General features: G+C 38.0%; 1 long non-coding RNA gene across 1 annotated transcript in view; it reads left to right on the plus strand.

Moving 5' to 3' along the window:
• The first annotated feature begins 11,903 nt into the window (after positions 1 to 11,903).
• The window catches only part of LOC144373893 (uncharacterized), a 34,026-nt gene continuing 30,352 nt past the window's right edge, over positions 11,904 to 15,577 (plus strand). Inside the window, exon 1 of the long non-coding RNA XR_013433462.1 lies at positions 11,904 to 11,979. This is a non-coding gene — a long non-coding RNA (uncharacterized LOC144373893). The remainder of the gene's footprint in view (positions 11,980 to 15,577) is intronic.

Genomic DNA, 15,577 nt, shown 5'->3' on the forward strand with positions numbered 1-15,577 from the left:
CCAGCCCTAAGAGAACTCTCCTTTCCCCCCTCAGACTTGCCATTAAATTGAAGTTAAAATGAATGAGAGGGTGAATGGATACAAATGACAGCCAAGTAGAGACCATTTTGAACTTTGGCTCCATTAGACTAGAAATTACAAAAACATTTCTTTTAAAAATGCATTTACTCAGCCAGGTGTGCTCTGTAATTCTAGAGACTCAGGAGGCTGAGGCAGGAGGATTCCAAGTTCAAGGTCAGTCTCCCAGCAATTTAGTGAGGTCCTAAGCAATTTAGTGAAATCCTGTCTCAAAATAAAAAGGAATGAGGATATAGTTTAGTGATTAAAGCAATCCTGGGTTCAATCCCCAGTCCAAAATAAGTGAATTTATTCAATCTGTTCACACTCCAAATCTTGAATCCCATTTTTTAAAAAGTCAATCTTAATTTTCAAGTCAGCAGTATGTTCACATTAAGTGGAGATGTTCACCAAATAACTGAGAAATGAAAATATCTGTGAAATCTGGGTAATTTAAAATTTGTGATATTCTTCAGTAAATATAAATATAGTAGTCCTAAGAGTAGCAGGAAAAAAGTGAAATCTCAAAATTTGCAGGGCGGTATAGGGCAGAGTTTCATCATGCTTGTTTTTCTGCCATTTGAGAAACACTTTGGTTATTACTTTGTTTTAAAAATGTTTTTACTTATGAAAACCTACAGAATGTCTAGAAAACTGAAGATGACTTAAGTATGGACCTTATGCAAATAGATTCCACCCCTTAAATCCATACTTCTTCAAAGATGAGGAATCTGTAAACATTGTCTTTGATCATACATAAAAAACAGTTATAAAGAAGTTATTAACTCCTTTTTTTAGTCCCTTTTGGCTGTATGAATAAGGGTTTCATGGGTTTAATTAAAAGAGCAAGAAGTATGTTTTGACTTTGGAAACATTTGATAAAATGTCTCAATACTTTATTAGGAACAACATTAATTGGAAATGACTCCACATCATGTACTTAGTCACTGAAGATATAAACTGATGAATAACTATAAGTAAAGAATGATAATAAATGGTGGATGGAGAATGTTCTATATGGGTGGTGCCTTACAAATTACTGTCATGACTCATTTTACAACTAATGTTCTTCACATCCTTACTAATGGCTTGGAAAAGGAAATACAATGACAAGAATGAAAGCTGCATGTGATTTCTAGTTAGGAGGTGTTGCAAATCAAATCAGATCTTTGAACAGACATCAGTAGTGTGGAGAGATAGACCATCCCTTATAGCTACCTTAGTGTACTTTATTTTTTTAAAACTTTATTCTTTTCTGATTATAAAAGTGCTTTTTTTTAAACACTGGAGAAAAAAGAAAGTAAAAAAAAAAAGCGGTGATAATTTAACCCTCATGGGGCAACCACTGTTAACATTTTTTAATATTAACTTTCAGTCATTTTGCCATACATTTTCAACTGGTTGAGATCATACCACATACACAATTTTTTTCCACACACATAATTTTGTATCTTTTTCACTTAGCATTATATGAAATTTCCCATGTCATTACAAACTTTTTGTAAACAACTTTTTAAAAGGTTGTGTGTAAGGCCCAGTTTTTTTTTTCTTTTTTGATGGTTTTGGGGATTGATCCCAGGGCCTTGTGTATGCTAAACATGTGCTATACCACTGAGGTAAACCCCTAATATCTAAGGCTCTATTTTAAACATCTAGATACATAGAAGATCTGGGAGAACTGGAACTTGATGGTTTCATTGATTCTCTTCAAATACTATGTTTAAATCTCCCAGATTATAACTGAGAACACAATATTCTCTTGACAACATGAAAGTAAAAATAATGTAGGAAAGCAGTTTGTGTTTGTGGCCTGTATAGTGGTAGGTGCTCCACAAAGGTGTGTTGAATTTAATTTACTCCATATAGGATCTGAACAAGATTTTGATTCTCTCTTCCTCACTAATCTTGAAAGAAGCCTTTGAGAGCAGCCTTTGGCAGGAGGCCTGGCCACTTCCAGGTAGAGGGTTGTGAATTCAGCTTTTCACATCTAAGAATCTGTCACCAATTTCCACTAGCAGCTTTAGATATCTGTACCACAAGAATTTATGGTCTCATTTGGCCCCTGTTTCTTAACTGCCTTGGGAGGAGTATCTGTTTGGTCCAGTGGTTTAGGATTTCTTCGTTCATTATTGAATGGACGCCAAGCTTTGTAAAAGATGGCTTGGGGTAATTTTCTATAGTGGTATGTTTGCTCCTGAGTATCAAAATTCGCAATAAAAGGCTTTCTGTTCTCTGACAACAGGCTGTTTTTCCCAGACACACGCCTTGTTGTTTTTCCATCGTTAAAAGTGGATAACAGTTTGGATGTAGCCAGAAGCAGTTGGCATGTGCCCACACTTGAGGGGCTCCTAGGATGGTCTTCTGGCAGTTCACTGTAGGGGACACCTTAACTGAAGCTTTATTGACCCGAAAGCTCTGTGGGTTGTCGGCTCTGACCCTCCTCAGTTCTCCTATCTTCTTTGTTCTATCTACTTTTCCTTACAGGCAATGACTATAAGGTAATGGCTGTTGCTTTTCATCCCTTCTCATTTTTTCAGATTTATCACTTTCCTCCAAGCACCTCTCTGCTGTGTGAGTGTCTTGTAAAAGTTACTTCATGTTCTCCAGACCCCAAGTAAAGGAATGGAGCTGTTAACCTGCTATTTATTAAATTTAAAAAAAACCTGTTACAGTCAAACAGTCATTCTTTGTAACTAGAATTCATAAAGAGGCATTACGATGATTGATTTTTTAATTTAGTAAAATTCAATAACAATGAGTACCTTACATATCTTTTTCATTTAAGTCTCCTATAAAATCTAGAATATATGAATTATTATTGCTATTTCAGAAGAGAAAGCTGAAGTATAGAGAGATTAAGTAACTTGTCTGAGATCTCATAGCTAGTGAGGCTTTTTAAGACCATTTCTATTCAATACTAATTCACTAGGAGACACTGAAAAGAAGGACAGGTTTATTTGTTCCATTGTTGTACTCATAGCACCTCAAAAATGCATTGCACACAGTAGATTCTCCGTTAAGTATTCACATTTTCTGGTGAATGTTAAGTTTCTTTTGGACTAAAGTAAATCCTGAAAATTTAGTACCTCTAATATGTAAGGCACCTGGAAGGATTGTATAATGACCAGGACACAGTCCTCACCAGTTAGTGATTCACATATAGAAAGAGTCAGAAATCCAAAACAGAGGAAAGTGAGGACATATGAGGTAAGAGAGAATTCCAGCCATTGTTATCTATAATATTTTCTTTGAAGACATATAATATGGATTTGCCCCATTGTTGAAGATGTCTTTCTGACTAGTGACTAGAGTGCTCTGAGCTTAATTTTGTCTCTTTGTGGATCTCTATTCTTGAAGCATCTTGGATTATCTAAATATACCACTCTGCATCTAGAAGATGTATCAGGTGTATACCTGACTTCCAGATATATTTAACAAGCTCCTATTTTGAAGAAGTAGGTGAACTGAACTCATTCTTTATAATAAAAACAAAACAAAAATAATATCATCATGCCAGGTGCTGTGGCACATGCCTGTAATCCCAGCAGCTCGGGAGGCTGAGGCAGCAGAATTGCGAGTTCAAAGCCAGCCTCAGCAAAAAAGAGGTACTAAGCAATGCAGTGAGACCCTGTCTCTAAATAAAATACAAAATAGGACTGGGGATGTGGCTCAGTGGCCAAGTGCCCCGGAATTCAATCCCCAGTAGCAAATAATAATAACAACAACAACAACAACAGCAGCATCACTATTTCTCAGGTAACTTGATGTGATATTCTCTGCTCTTCTGTACAGAAAGGGAGCCCCAATGATTATAAAAAGGAGTAAGTGATGTTATTTAAGAGTCTATAGATGGGGCTGGGAATGTGGCTCAGGCGGTAGCGTGCTCGTCTGGCATGCGTGCGGCCCGGGTTCGATCCTCAGCACCACATACCAACACTTATGTTGTGCCTGCCGAGAACTAAAATAAATAAATATTAAAAATTCTCTCTCTCTCTCTCTCTCCTCTCTCAATCTCTCTTTAAAAAAAGAGTTTATAGAGTAGATGATGAAAGTGAAGAATGAGTTTTATAATATTAAAGCTGGAGCCACTTAATGTTAGCCAGATTTAGAGATTGGTTTTATAGAATCAATACCTTATCTTTCATAGTGGTAGAAAGGAGTGTTGCAGATAAGACTGAAGTGAATGAATGCTATAGCAGGCATCTCTGGGCAGGAAGCTTCTGGACACAGATTTGTTCTCTAACTTACCTCATTAGATGTTATCTATACCCCTGATTATTTTGTAGTTGAATATTAAGTATCAGGATATCAGAGCCTTATGAGCAATTCTTTTGCCATTCTAGTCAGCATCCATAGGAAGAAAGAGGCAGGGAAAGAGGAACATGTCCTAGCATGACATAAAATCTACAATTGAAACCATTTTTAAATGTACAACTCAGTGCTGTTCAGTACATTCTCATTATTGCGCAACCATCACCACTAATCATCCCAGAACTTTTTTTTTTATCTTGAAAAGGTGAAGCTCTATGCCCATTAAACACTCACTCCCTGCCTATGGTGACCATAGTTTTTCTGTTTTTATAAATTTGACTACTCTAGGGGCCTCATAAGAATGGAACTATATAAACAGTTGTCCTTTATAGGGGATTGATTCCAGGACCCCCTGTGGATACCAAAATCTATGATGCTCCAGTCTATTATGATGTAGAATTTGCATAGAAACCACACACATGTTCCCTGTATTTCAAGTCATCTCTAGATTACTTGGAATACTAAATACAATGTAAAATGCTATGTAAATAGTTGTATTATTTAGATGATAATGATAAGAACAAAGTCTTTACATGTTTAGTATGGACACAGTGTTTTCCACAAATGTTTTAAATCTGAGATCGATTGAATACATGGATATGGAGGGAGGGCTGACTATATTTGTCGTTCTGTGACTGACTTCCTTCACCTAGCTTAATGTCCTCTGGGTTCATCCATGTTTTAGCATGTGTCAGAATTTCCTTAAGGTTGAATAACATTCCATTATATACCTAAAGCCTTTTAAGTAGTGATTTTCCTTGAAAAATCAGGAAAATTTGTTCCCAATATTACCTCTTTTCTAATTGAAACAACTTCATTTCCCTTTCCTACTCTGAAGGACAGAAAACTTTCTTTGGAAAATTCTTCTGGAGAAAGAAATTTTCCATTTTTTTCTTTGGGTAAAGACATTTTTGAAGACACACTTGACTAAACTAGTTACATTTGTCAGATTAGAAAGATGGTTTTTGTATGTATCAAAAGTTTCTCATGTCTTAATTTTTAAAAAAAAAATTTTGCTGTTCAAATGGTAGATTAATTGATGCTTTAATAAAAAGCTAAATCAAAACTATTGCAGACCTATTACTTTTCTACTGAAGGTTTCTGTACCACCATCAGAGCACTGAGAAACACGTTCTCTGTGATTTTTTTTCCCATTAGGATAATTTTTTTACAATGCTTCCCTGAGCCACCAGATCCATCTCTTTGACTCCTTTAATCAGAGTCTTTGCATGTGGTTGGCACTCTAACTATGTGACATGCATATATGTAGACTCAAGAGCATAACAGAATTGGGAATTTTCCCATCATATTCAAACCAGTTCACAATCACTGCTTTATGCCTGTGGTAACTATGAACTATGGCCACGTAGACAGTCTAAATATTTATTTTTAAATTTTTTTTAATATTTATTTTTGGTTGTAACTGGACATGATATCTTTATTTTACTTATTTATTTTTATGTGGTGCTGAGGATCAAACCCAGGACATCCCACGTACTAGGTGAGCGCTGTACTGCTGAACCACTATCCCAGGCGCCCCCCCACCCCCCACACACACAGTCTAAATATTTCTCAAACCTCTTTTCTACAACCACAGTTCACTTTCTTAGTTGGATTATTGTGTCAACCTCCCCATTATCTACTTAGCTTTCTTATGTCCTTTCCTTTCTTCATCCTTCTTAAAGTCACATATTTAATCATGCCATACCTCTACTTATTTTTCAGAATGACCTGGTTATCATCATCAGGTACCTTGAGGATAAAGCACAAAGTACTGTAACAGTGGCCCTATTTACCTTGCAGGTCTCTGAGCCCAACTCTCACCCTGCTGTGATCTCTTGCCACTACCATCCTGTGTCTGAGAGTCCTCACTTCCTGTACACATTTTTCCTCCTCCTCCTTTTTTTTTTAAAAGTCTGGGCTTCAGTGAGTTGCCCTGGGTGGCCTTGAACCCCAGGGCTTAGTCTCCCAAGTGCTGGGACTGAAGGTGTGAGTAATCATGCCCAGCACCCATTCGCATTCTTGCCTTGCTTCTCTGCTTTTCTTCAGCTTGAATACCCTTTCCAAAATTCTGTTTGCCCTGCAGCAGAGCTTTGATGATGGATTAGATACAGGGAGTACAATAAGATGGTAATCAAAGTTAAGTCCCATGTCATGAGCCTAGGAGACAGAGACGATAGGCAAGAGAATTTAGGAAGGGGACGGAGGATGTTCATCTTATTCTTTCATAGAATACTCATTCTTGGGATAAATTAGTGGTGTCACAGAAATAGAATTTCTATACTTAGAAAAATTTGGAATACACTAAGTTAAACATGGGTATAGTTAAACAATAACCACAGGACATCTCAGACCCTTTAATATGTTATGTTGCTTTGATTAGATATAGTATTCAGTGCTTCTCAAATGGACCAAATGATGAGATTAGGTTGTAGGTTGGTGGATGTGCCAATGGAACATCATGGGGGAACACACTTCAGGAAATGATGTCTGTCTGCATGTACCTGAGTGATAATGATCCATCTAGTCTTTTGATAAATAGATATGAAACTGTAAAGAATGTGAGGGAGCAGGCTAGTATGAGTATTTGGAAGTCATAGGCAGAGAGGTGTCCACCAGACACCTCTACTTCTGAGATTGGATTCTTCTTTAAGGCAGCCAACAGTTAATAGGAGGCAGGATATGTGTGTTTGGAAACAAAAGGAAGTAAAGCAAGGGCAACAGTGTAGGAAGACATTCTGAACAGTGTGACTGAAACATTGGGGTTCCAAGAGGTACAGAGGCCTTCTGATGTCAGGGAAGGAGTCTCCTGTCTTTGTACCTGTTGTGATAGGATTGCTTATGCTAGGGCAGAGTGGGAGTAGATGTCATCCCCAAGCTCCCCATTTAACCCAGCAACAAGAGTCTTATAGACCTCTCACTTTGTGGGTATAAGAGAATAATGAACACCCAGGTCCTGATCTCAAGGAGGGCACTATTTCTGAAGATAAAAGTAGTTAAACTGCTAAATGTGGTATACTTGACAGATGCTTCAAAAGCAACGATGAATCTGACAAGGTCTTTAACTGTGATTAAGCAAAGAGGTTTAGTATAATTTTAATTCTAACTTTTGGGGACAGAAATGAGCATCATATGAATAACTCTAAGCCTTACACCCAGTTTCATAAACAGAAAATGTTTACTTTTTTCTTCAACCAAGTTTTAAAATAGACCACAAAGCAGGGCCCTTTGAGAAATCAGAATTGACATAATAGTATGGGAGGTGTTTCAGAGGTAAACTCTGTCCCTTGAATGGAACTACAAATGTAGATTCCCTTTGATGGACCATGTCCATTATTTTTAGAATTTTGAGTTGTATCTTGTTCTGGCATGTCTTCTGTTGATGGCTTACAGTTTAAGCTGGACCCACCAAATACAGGCACATGGACAGTTGCTGGGGTAAATGAAAGCCTTTCAGTGAGAGTAGAGTACATAAGGTGCTGCATTTTAAGGATACATCTTTGTGCTTTTGTGTTGACATGAGCTGCTTCACTGGACTTTGACTCTATTCCTACTGCTCCCTGTTGAGAGCCAAGAAGACTTCATTACACTTTCAGTCATAGGTGTTCATGAAGCAAGCATGTAAAAACAAATATAAATATTAAAAGTTTCCAGAGAGTTTTCTAGCAGTTTGGGGATCCTTCTGAGTTATGGTGGAAAGGAAACTAAAAATAGTCATATATAGATATTATTTTGTCACCATTACTGGTATCTTATATATCTCTATATGCTATAGATGAGCAGGATTTGGGATAATCATGCTGCATGCTTGGAAACCCCTCAACACACCACTATAGAGAACCAGCCTCACAAATAGTTGTTGCAATGTTTGTGGTGATGCTCAGCATCCTTCTGCCTTCTTGTCTGCTTTCTTGTCTCGTGTTAAATGGGTACCTAATAAATCTGTACTGGACAGAAGGGGAAGGAGTACTGTCAGATGCTAGTGTTGTAAAAGGACTGCCATCAAAGAGGTACCTTTAACTTGGATTTTTACCAGCTATTTGAAAGGTCATCTCTTATGTTTGGTTTTGTGTGAGCACTTGAGTGATGTCTACATGTAGCTTCTCAGAACATCATCCACATCTAAAATAGGTGACAGAAAGTCTGGCCTATGGTCAGGATGGGGTGGGTAGGCAACTTTACAGCTCTCTCCTCCCTCATACCCATTCAGCTGGCTGCCTTTGGATGCAGAATTTGTGTGTGGTATTTTGAGAGAACATTAGAAATGGATTTAAACCTTCTCCTCAACATTGTTCTATAATTAGAAACTTCTTTTTACACCCAAAGGAGTTTGCACCTGAATTACAGTCCAGTTGGAGGAGTGATTTTATACTATTGATTTGAGTGTTATTCTGGTCTCATTTTCCATTGTCACAGAGAAACATACATTCATCATTTGGGGAGCTGGATTCATCTGGACTCAAATCCAGTGATTGTCTTCCTGGAAGCATCCGTTTCTTCATTTTGACTAGAAAAGAAAAAAAAAATCACTTGCTCTACTAACCAAAATCATGTGATAGTTATGTATTCTGATACTGTGTTACTGAATCTTGTGGAGCCAGGAGTATATATGAAACTCCCACTGTACACAAAAACTCCAAAAAGTTTAGTTAGTACTTTTGGTGAAAGAGCCAAAGGGGAGAGGGACTAATATTATTAAATGTTCAAGGGAATGAATTTTCTGAATTTTGTTTATTTTTAAAACTTAGGTTTTTAAGTGGATATTGGACTGTAACAAGAGATACAAAAGTGAAGCCAACCTGGTGATCACTGTGTCTTAAAGCAGATCCATAGTGATAGTCTATAGAGCCTTCAATGTGTATGTGTAATTAGTAGCAATGATAAGGTATTATGCCAGTAAGAATACAGAAGATAGAAGGCATTGGGTAGAAAAGGAGAGGAATAAGAGTAGAAAAGATGTTTTATACTATATTGAGGTATGAAAATAGGCACTTGAGTGTTGAATCCATGAAAGGGCGTTTGATTCATATTAATAGAACCTCTGCTACAGCTAGGTCCATGCTTCTCAAGTTTGAGTGTGCATCAGAATCCCATGGAGGGTGTGTCCCCTCTGAGACTGCTGGCACCATCCCCAGAGTTTCTGATTGAGAAAGTCTGGGGCGTGGCCTGGGAATTTACTTTGCTAACAAGTTCTCAAGTACTGCTGGTCTCAGGCCACACTTCCCTAGGTCTACGCTCTAGAGAAGACAGAAACACTAGGAAACTTTCTGTCTCTGGAACACCTACTAGACCAGCTGATAGGGGAGGATCTGGCCTTACTCTAGACTTTTAATCATGGCCCACAAAGGAGAAGGAAGGCTTAAGGTACTGAACACCTTTAGAAGATGAGTATAATATCAAGGTCACCATCACAGAGGCTAGTGTGCTGTATTTTCTGAAATAGAAAGACAACTACTGTAAGCATTGCTATTTTCATGTCTTTTAGTACTGAAGTAAGGGTATTTAACCAGTGGTCTTTCTTGATGTCTATAAACTTGGACATTCTGGTAAACCAGACATCAGACATGAGGACAGTTTTTTTGTTACCAAAGTTGTAAGAATATAAAACCTGCCAAGGTTTCTCCAAAGCAAGACATCTGGTTTAAAGCTCAAACCATTGCTTGTCTCATTTTCAGGAAAGTAAACAGGACTGAGAATTGTGTTTATACTATTTACATGTTTGCCTTTCTTCCTTCCACTGTCAGTGATGACTGAAGTTTTAATTGTTTTTGTTTCCTTCTTCTTAATGTGTTAACAGTAGTGATGCTTTACTGAGTCCCCCAAAGGGAAAACAGATTGACAGTCAAGCTGCTGGAAGTGTGAACTGGAATATTAATGAAATGATACTTTGAGAGCTTCTAGTTTTACTACCAATACCTGATTTTTCAAGATAATCCCAAGAACAGTTCTTCATCAAATTTGACCTTATGACAGAAGAACATCAAACTTTTTTCCTTCCCTGATGTTTCCTTGGAGTCATAAAATGTTATTAGTTTGAGTACTTAGTAGCAGTTGAGGGGTGGCATACTATTGGGGGTTTCATTTTTTTTATCCAATATAGAAAGCCTCTCGGCACTAAATAAAAATGTCACCGTGTAAAATGCAAAGGCTTTCTGTCACAAATGTTTTTAAAAATTCATGAAGGGCTGAAGATTTGATTTATCTTATCCTCTTTCTGTGATTTATTCATATTTAATGTTAGGTTCAACGTTTGAAGCATGAAGAACTTTTTCAAATTAAAATCTATGGTGAATCAGTTTTATTTGAAGAAAAATTCCACCCTGCTGGTTTTTGAATTATGCAGCTTGTTCCTCTTCTTGTGTTCAAGATGTTTGGGCTTCCTAGTGGCTGGGATTCTCACTAGTGAAGCCCTTCCTTAGGGAGTGAAATTTACCCAGCTACTTGGTTGTGACAGCTGCTTCTCTGGTATCAATAGACACTTTCCTCAGGTATTAATCATGGTTAGACAAGTGCAGTAGCAAAGGAGAAAGAGTGGGGACAGCTCTTACCTCTGGAACCATTGGCTTGTTGGTTTGTGTATTGGTGTTTTTGTTGGGGCTGCTCAGTAGCCTGTGCTTTCAAGAACATCTTTAGGCAGAGGCAATATCCAATCTTTTCTATGGATGATTCATAAATAATGGATGGTAATAGCATTAACTTCAAATGAAGGAAAGAAAGTGAAGTCAAGGCAGACTATACTTTTTTCTCTTTTTAACTAGTTAATAGGCACATATGGTCCAAGGCAATGGACCTTTTTAAGGCCGTGGAGCATTAAAAGACTAGTGGAAAAGGAGCTGCTGGGCCTCCTTGTTTTTCATTTTGGGGACAGCTAAAGAACAAGAACGTACCCCTGTGAAGCAGTTAGAATGTTAGATGATGAGAAGGAGTCATAACAAGGCCCAGTTGCCTGGGACACCTGGCTTCTGCCTGCCCATCCACCTGCCTATTCATCTTTCTGTCCTTCTAGCCCTCCATTCCTTTATTTCATCCCTTTTATTTCTTCCCTTTTTTTCCATTCTTCCACTCACAGTTATTTTGGAATACTGCCATTGGGCCAGGTACTGTCCCTCCATAGATTTAGTTAATGTCTCATAAAATGAAGGAAACTGTACCCGGGGAATGATATTGGCCAAATATCGAGATGTTGTGTGCATGTACAAATATGTAACAACAAATCTCATCATTGTGTACAACTATAATGTACTAATAAAAAATATGGGGAAAATAATAAATTCTTAAAGACCATCAGGGAAGAAAGAAAATAAAAGGTACTGAGTGCTTTCAAAGATGAAGCTGTTTTTATGAGGCTTCCCCTTGTTTGTCATTGAAGATCAGAGCTATTAAAGAGTGGCAACCAGTACACAGAGCAGAGCATAAACTTAAGGGAGTGGTTTTTAGAACCAGTTTTGAGCATTTTGTCACTATGATCTGGATTTTGTTCCTTTGCTTGATGAAGAGAATTGTCTTGATGTGTTAAATTGTTTTTCCCCCCTCAGACTATTGGGAAGAAATTGTCTCCAGCTACAGTGACTCCAGACCCATCGAAAACAGAAATGGACAGCAGGACAAAGAGTGAGTTTCCCTATTTTAAAAAATCCTTACGTAATCTCCATAGCTTTTTCAAACATGTCAGAAAAAATCCACACAAATGTGTTTGATTAGATCCCCCATGAGTTAGATTCAGAACTTTGTTTTTTTGTTTTGTTTTGTTTTTTGTTTTCTTTCTAAAACATGTTTTTTTTTCCTGCCATATGTGTCTTACCCATGTGCAGAGCTAACATTTATCCATGTTTACAGAGTACTTTGCATACTTTAGGTGGCATAAATATTCTAGAAATGGCAGCTTGAACACTATAGGGATTCACAGACCTTCAGGTCACCCCTTTTAGCCTAACCACTTAGCCAGAACTACCCAACCTTATCCTCCCACCAGCCTCCTCAACACATTTCTGCTTAAATTATTCTAGATACTTCTGGAATGTCTGCAGGCAAGAGGCTCAAGTCTTTTTGGAAAGATTAAGTGAGTGGATAGAGGGTATTAGCCGTGTTTTGGAACAGTGCTAGCCAATAGCCATATTTATAATTTAAATTTTTCTAGTGGCCACATTAAAAAGAAAAGAAACAGCTGAACTGAATTTAATATGTTTTATTTAATTCAATATATCTAAATAGTATCATTTCAACATTAATTTATATAAAATTATTAAATGAAGTACCCTCATTGTTCATGTGATATCTTTATAATACCTTATGTGTTTTATAGGTGTTGCATATCTCAGTTTGGAGTAACCACATTTCAAGTGCTCAATAGCCACATGTGCCTATTGGTGACCATGTTGGAAAGGGTAGTTTTATAGTAATTCTGTGACCTAAGATGGGTTTCCTGGGCCTGGAAATGAGTACAGTTGCAATGTTCAGCTCCCTTAAGCATGTAAAAGAATACTGGTTCTAACCCACCACATCTTATTTGTTCCTACAAGTATCTATTAACTATCTCCATGTACCCAGCTCTCTAGAAGCATCATGGCAGGGGAATGGGTTACTAATGAGGAATAGATTTACAGAGGCAGGGTGGAGTGTTTTGTCTTAGAGTCCTAAGACAGTTCCATTATTATTAGCTAGAGGTGTGATTTTCTTTGGAGAAATAATTTGATTTCTCAGGCCTTCCTCTTTATTGTCTACCTTGTCTATGAAATCAGGGGTTGTACTTGAGAAGACCCCTCAGATTTTTTCCCCCCACATCTTAATCCTCTGACTCAATTTTAAAAGCTTTAGGACTCACTGTGAAAGTTTTCATATTCAAAGTGTTGAACAGCCAGATGGGAGAGACAAAAGGAAGATGTGAGCAATTTGAGAATATGGGAAGATGTCCTAGGCATACATGTTAATATTACTGTAAGTGAGTAGTGGTAAGAAAGGATGATTATCACTGTCAGCAAAGCCTTGAGGGATGTTTACTGATGGACATTATTTATGGACTTCAGGGCATGAATTTTGTAGTTTAATCTTACCCTGCACACACTACCTCTGGCTTTCATTGCCAAGAGCAAATTCTATAGTAATTATTCTTCCATGATTTCCATTTAGTGGCTCCCTAGTCTACTAAAAATCCCCCTTCATTTGGATCATTTCCCTGCTTTTGCATTTTGAGGCCACATTTCTGTTCAGGTGGAAGGTGCAGAGTACTGACTAGTTATTAGAAACAACTCTGAGCTTGCCACCTGAGCACTCTTTTTCCTTCTTCCTTCTGCTCTGAAGACAAACCTCTGATGAAACTTGCCCTGCAGCACAGAGGAGGGCAGCTTCTTCCTATAAAGCTGTCTTAGCATGCTCAACTATGAGCTCACATCAGAATTCTGAGTTACAATGATTCAAAAAATGTTCATGTGAGTATTTTCTGAGTGAAGGTGAAACTCAGCTGATCAGGATTTAAACAACTAGCATTATCCCCATCCCCCTCCCACAAACAAAAAACTTTTATGGCATTGAAATTCATGGGAAGCTCTTGCTTGGGAACAGATTGCTATAATTTTCATAACAAGAGGAAAAACTGTCTAAATATTCATAATGAAGTTCCCTGAGGTGCCTCCAGCTCATCACATCTGGACTTTCTTTCTCTTTTTTTTTATTACAATTGATGTAGATTTGTAGCCCCCCGGGATAGGAAAAATAGCCCCCCAAAAGGGCAGTTCAACATCTCTCTGAACTAATGGTTTAGTTTTATAGATTCAGAAGACCAGGTTATCAGGTGGGTTTGAAAAATAAAAGTCCTTGACAGAATTTGTACAAAGGCAGATCTGGCTTCTGAATAAATGATGGCTGGTGGGACAGAGGCCAGGTTTTCCCTGCCCAACCTCACTCACTTTATAACTGCACATTTGTACCACCTGTATGATCACCCTGTTCATCGATTTGCTTCTTAAAGAGTTGTCCACCATGATGATGACACATGGTGCCTTGCTCCTATTGTTAAATCATTGGTCCCTCTAAATCAAAGATGTATATCCCTTACCATGGATATTCCTTACCATGTACCCTAGAAAAGTGCCAGGGGCTCAGTGGGCATATAATAAATGGTGGTTGAGCAAATGGAAAGTTATGAATGACTTAGGACTTACTGGGCTTTGAATTGAACACAGGGTCTTTTAAAAGCTAATAGCCATGGGCCCCTTTCCTAACCATGTAGTCACCAGTAGGAAAAGGATACATATGTTTATTAAGACCCATCTTCTGAGTAGTTAGCAGAGATTATCAGTGTTCCTTGGGACTGACAGACCCTTTACTCTTTCTTGCCACTGCTTTCACCCAATTAGCCTCAGACTACCAGGAACTAACCTGTAGTCTGATGTAGTCAAAGTGAAGTTGATTGGCTCATGGCAGTGAAGGAGACTGCACAACAGAGGGCCAGTGTCTATCACATTAAACAAAAGAGAAAAAAAGCCAGTGTGGTGGTGTATGCCTATAATCCCAGTGACTCAGGAGGCTGAAGCAGAATGATTGCAAGTTCCAGTTTAGCTTTGACAACTTAGTGAGATATTATCTTAAAAAAAAACTTGTTTAAAGTACTGAGAGTACACCTTGGAGGAGACCCTGAGTACAAAGAAAAAAAATTTTTTTTAGTGAATTTAGTGAAATGTAAATGAAGCTGTATTTTTATAGGTACAAACAACACAGGGCTCTGTGGCAACATAGTAAGCATCCCTTTAGACTGGAAGGTGGACCCAGGTCCTATTTCTTCAGCAGTTATGGAGTGAAGCTTGAGGTGCAATGCTATATCCAGAAACCCTTATACTAAGGCTCTGCACTTGTGGTGGTAGACAGGTTGCTTCTTTGGGTCAAAGTCACTTAGTTCCTTAAAGCAAAATTGGAATGTTTCATTCTTACTGAAACAGTTTTTAAAAGCAGCTTTCTGATAGTCTGTGGTTTTAGGGGAAATTTTTTCTTGGGGGAATAAGAAAACAATAGTTGCTCAAAAATGAGGGTTGTTACACTTTATACCTGTAGCACATGCTTGGGAGAGACTGTTGCCTGTTCTGCAGCAGCATTGGTCTCTTACCCCTGCCTGATGAATGATGGGCACATTATTACTCTCTTGGTCTGAGCTGATTGTTGCTTTCTCACTACATGTTGAAACAGGAGAAAAAAAGGGCCAACTCTCTACTGTTGGGAA

Source organism: Ictidomys tridecemlineatus, unplaced genomic scaffold (genome assembly GCF_052094955.1).
Source record: "Ictidomys tridecemlineatus isolate mIctTri1 unplaced genomic scaffold, mIctTri1.hap1 Scaffold_52, whole genome shotgun sequence".
Lineage (NCBI taxonomy): Eukaryota > Metazoa > Chordata > Mammalia > Rodentia > Sciuridae > Ictidomys > Ictidomys tridecemlineatus.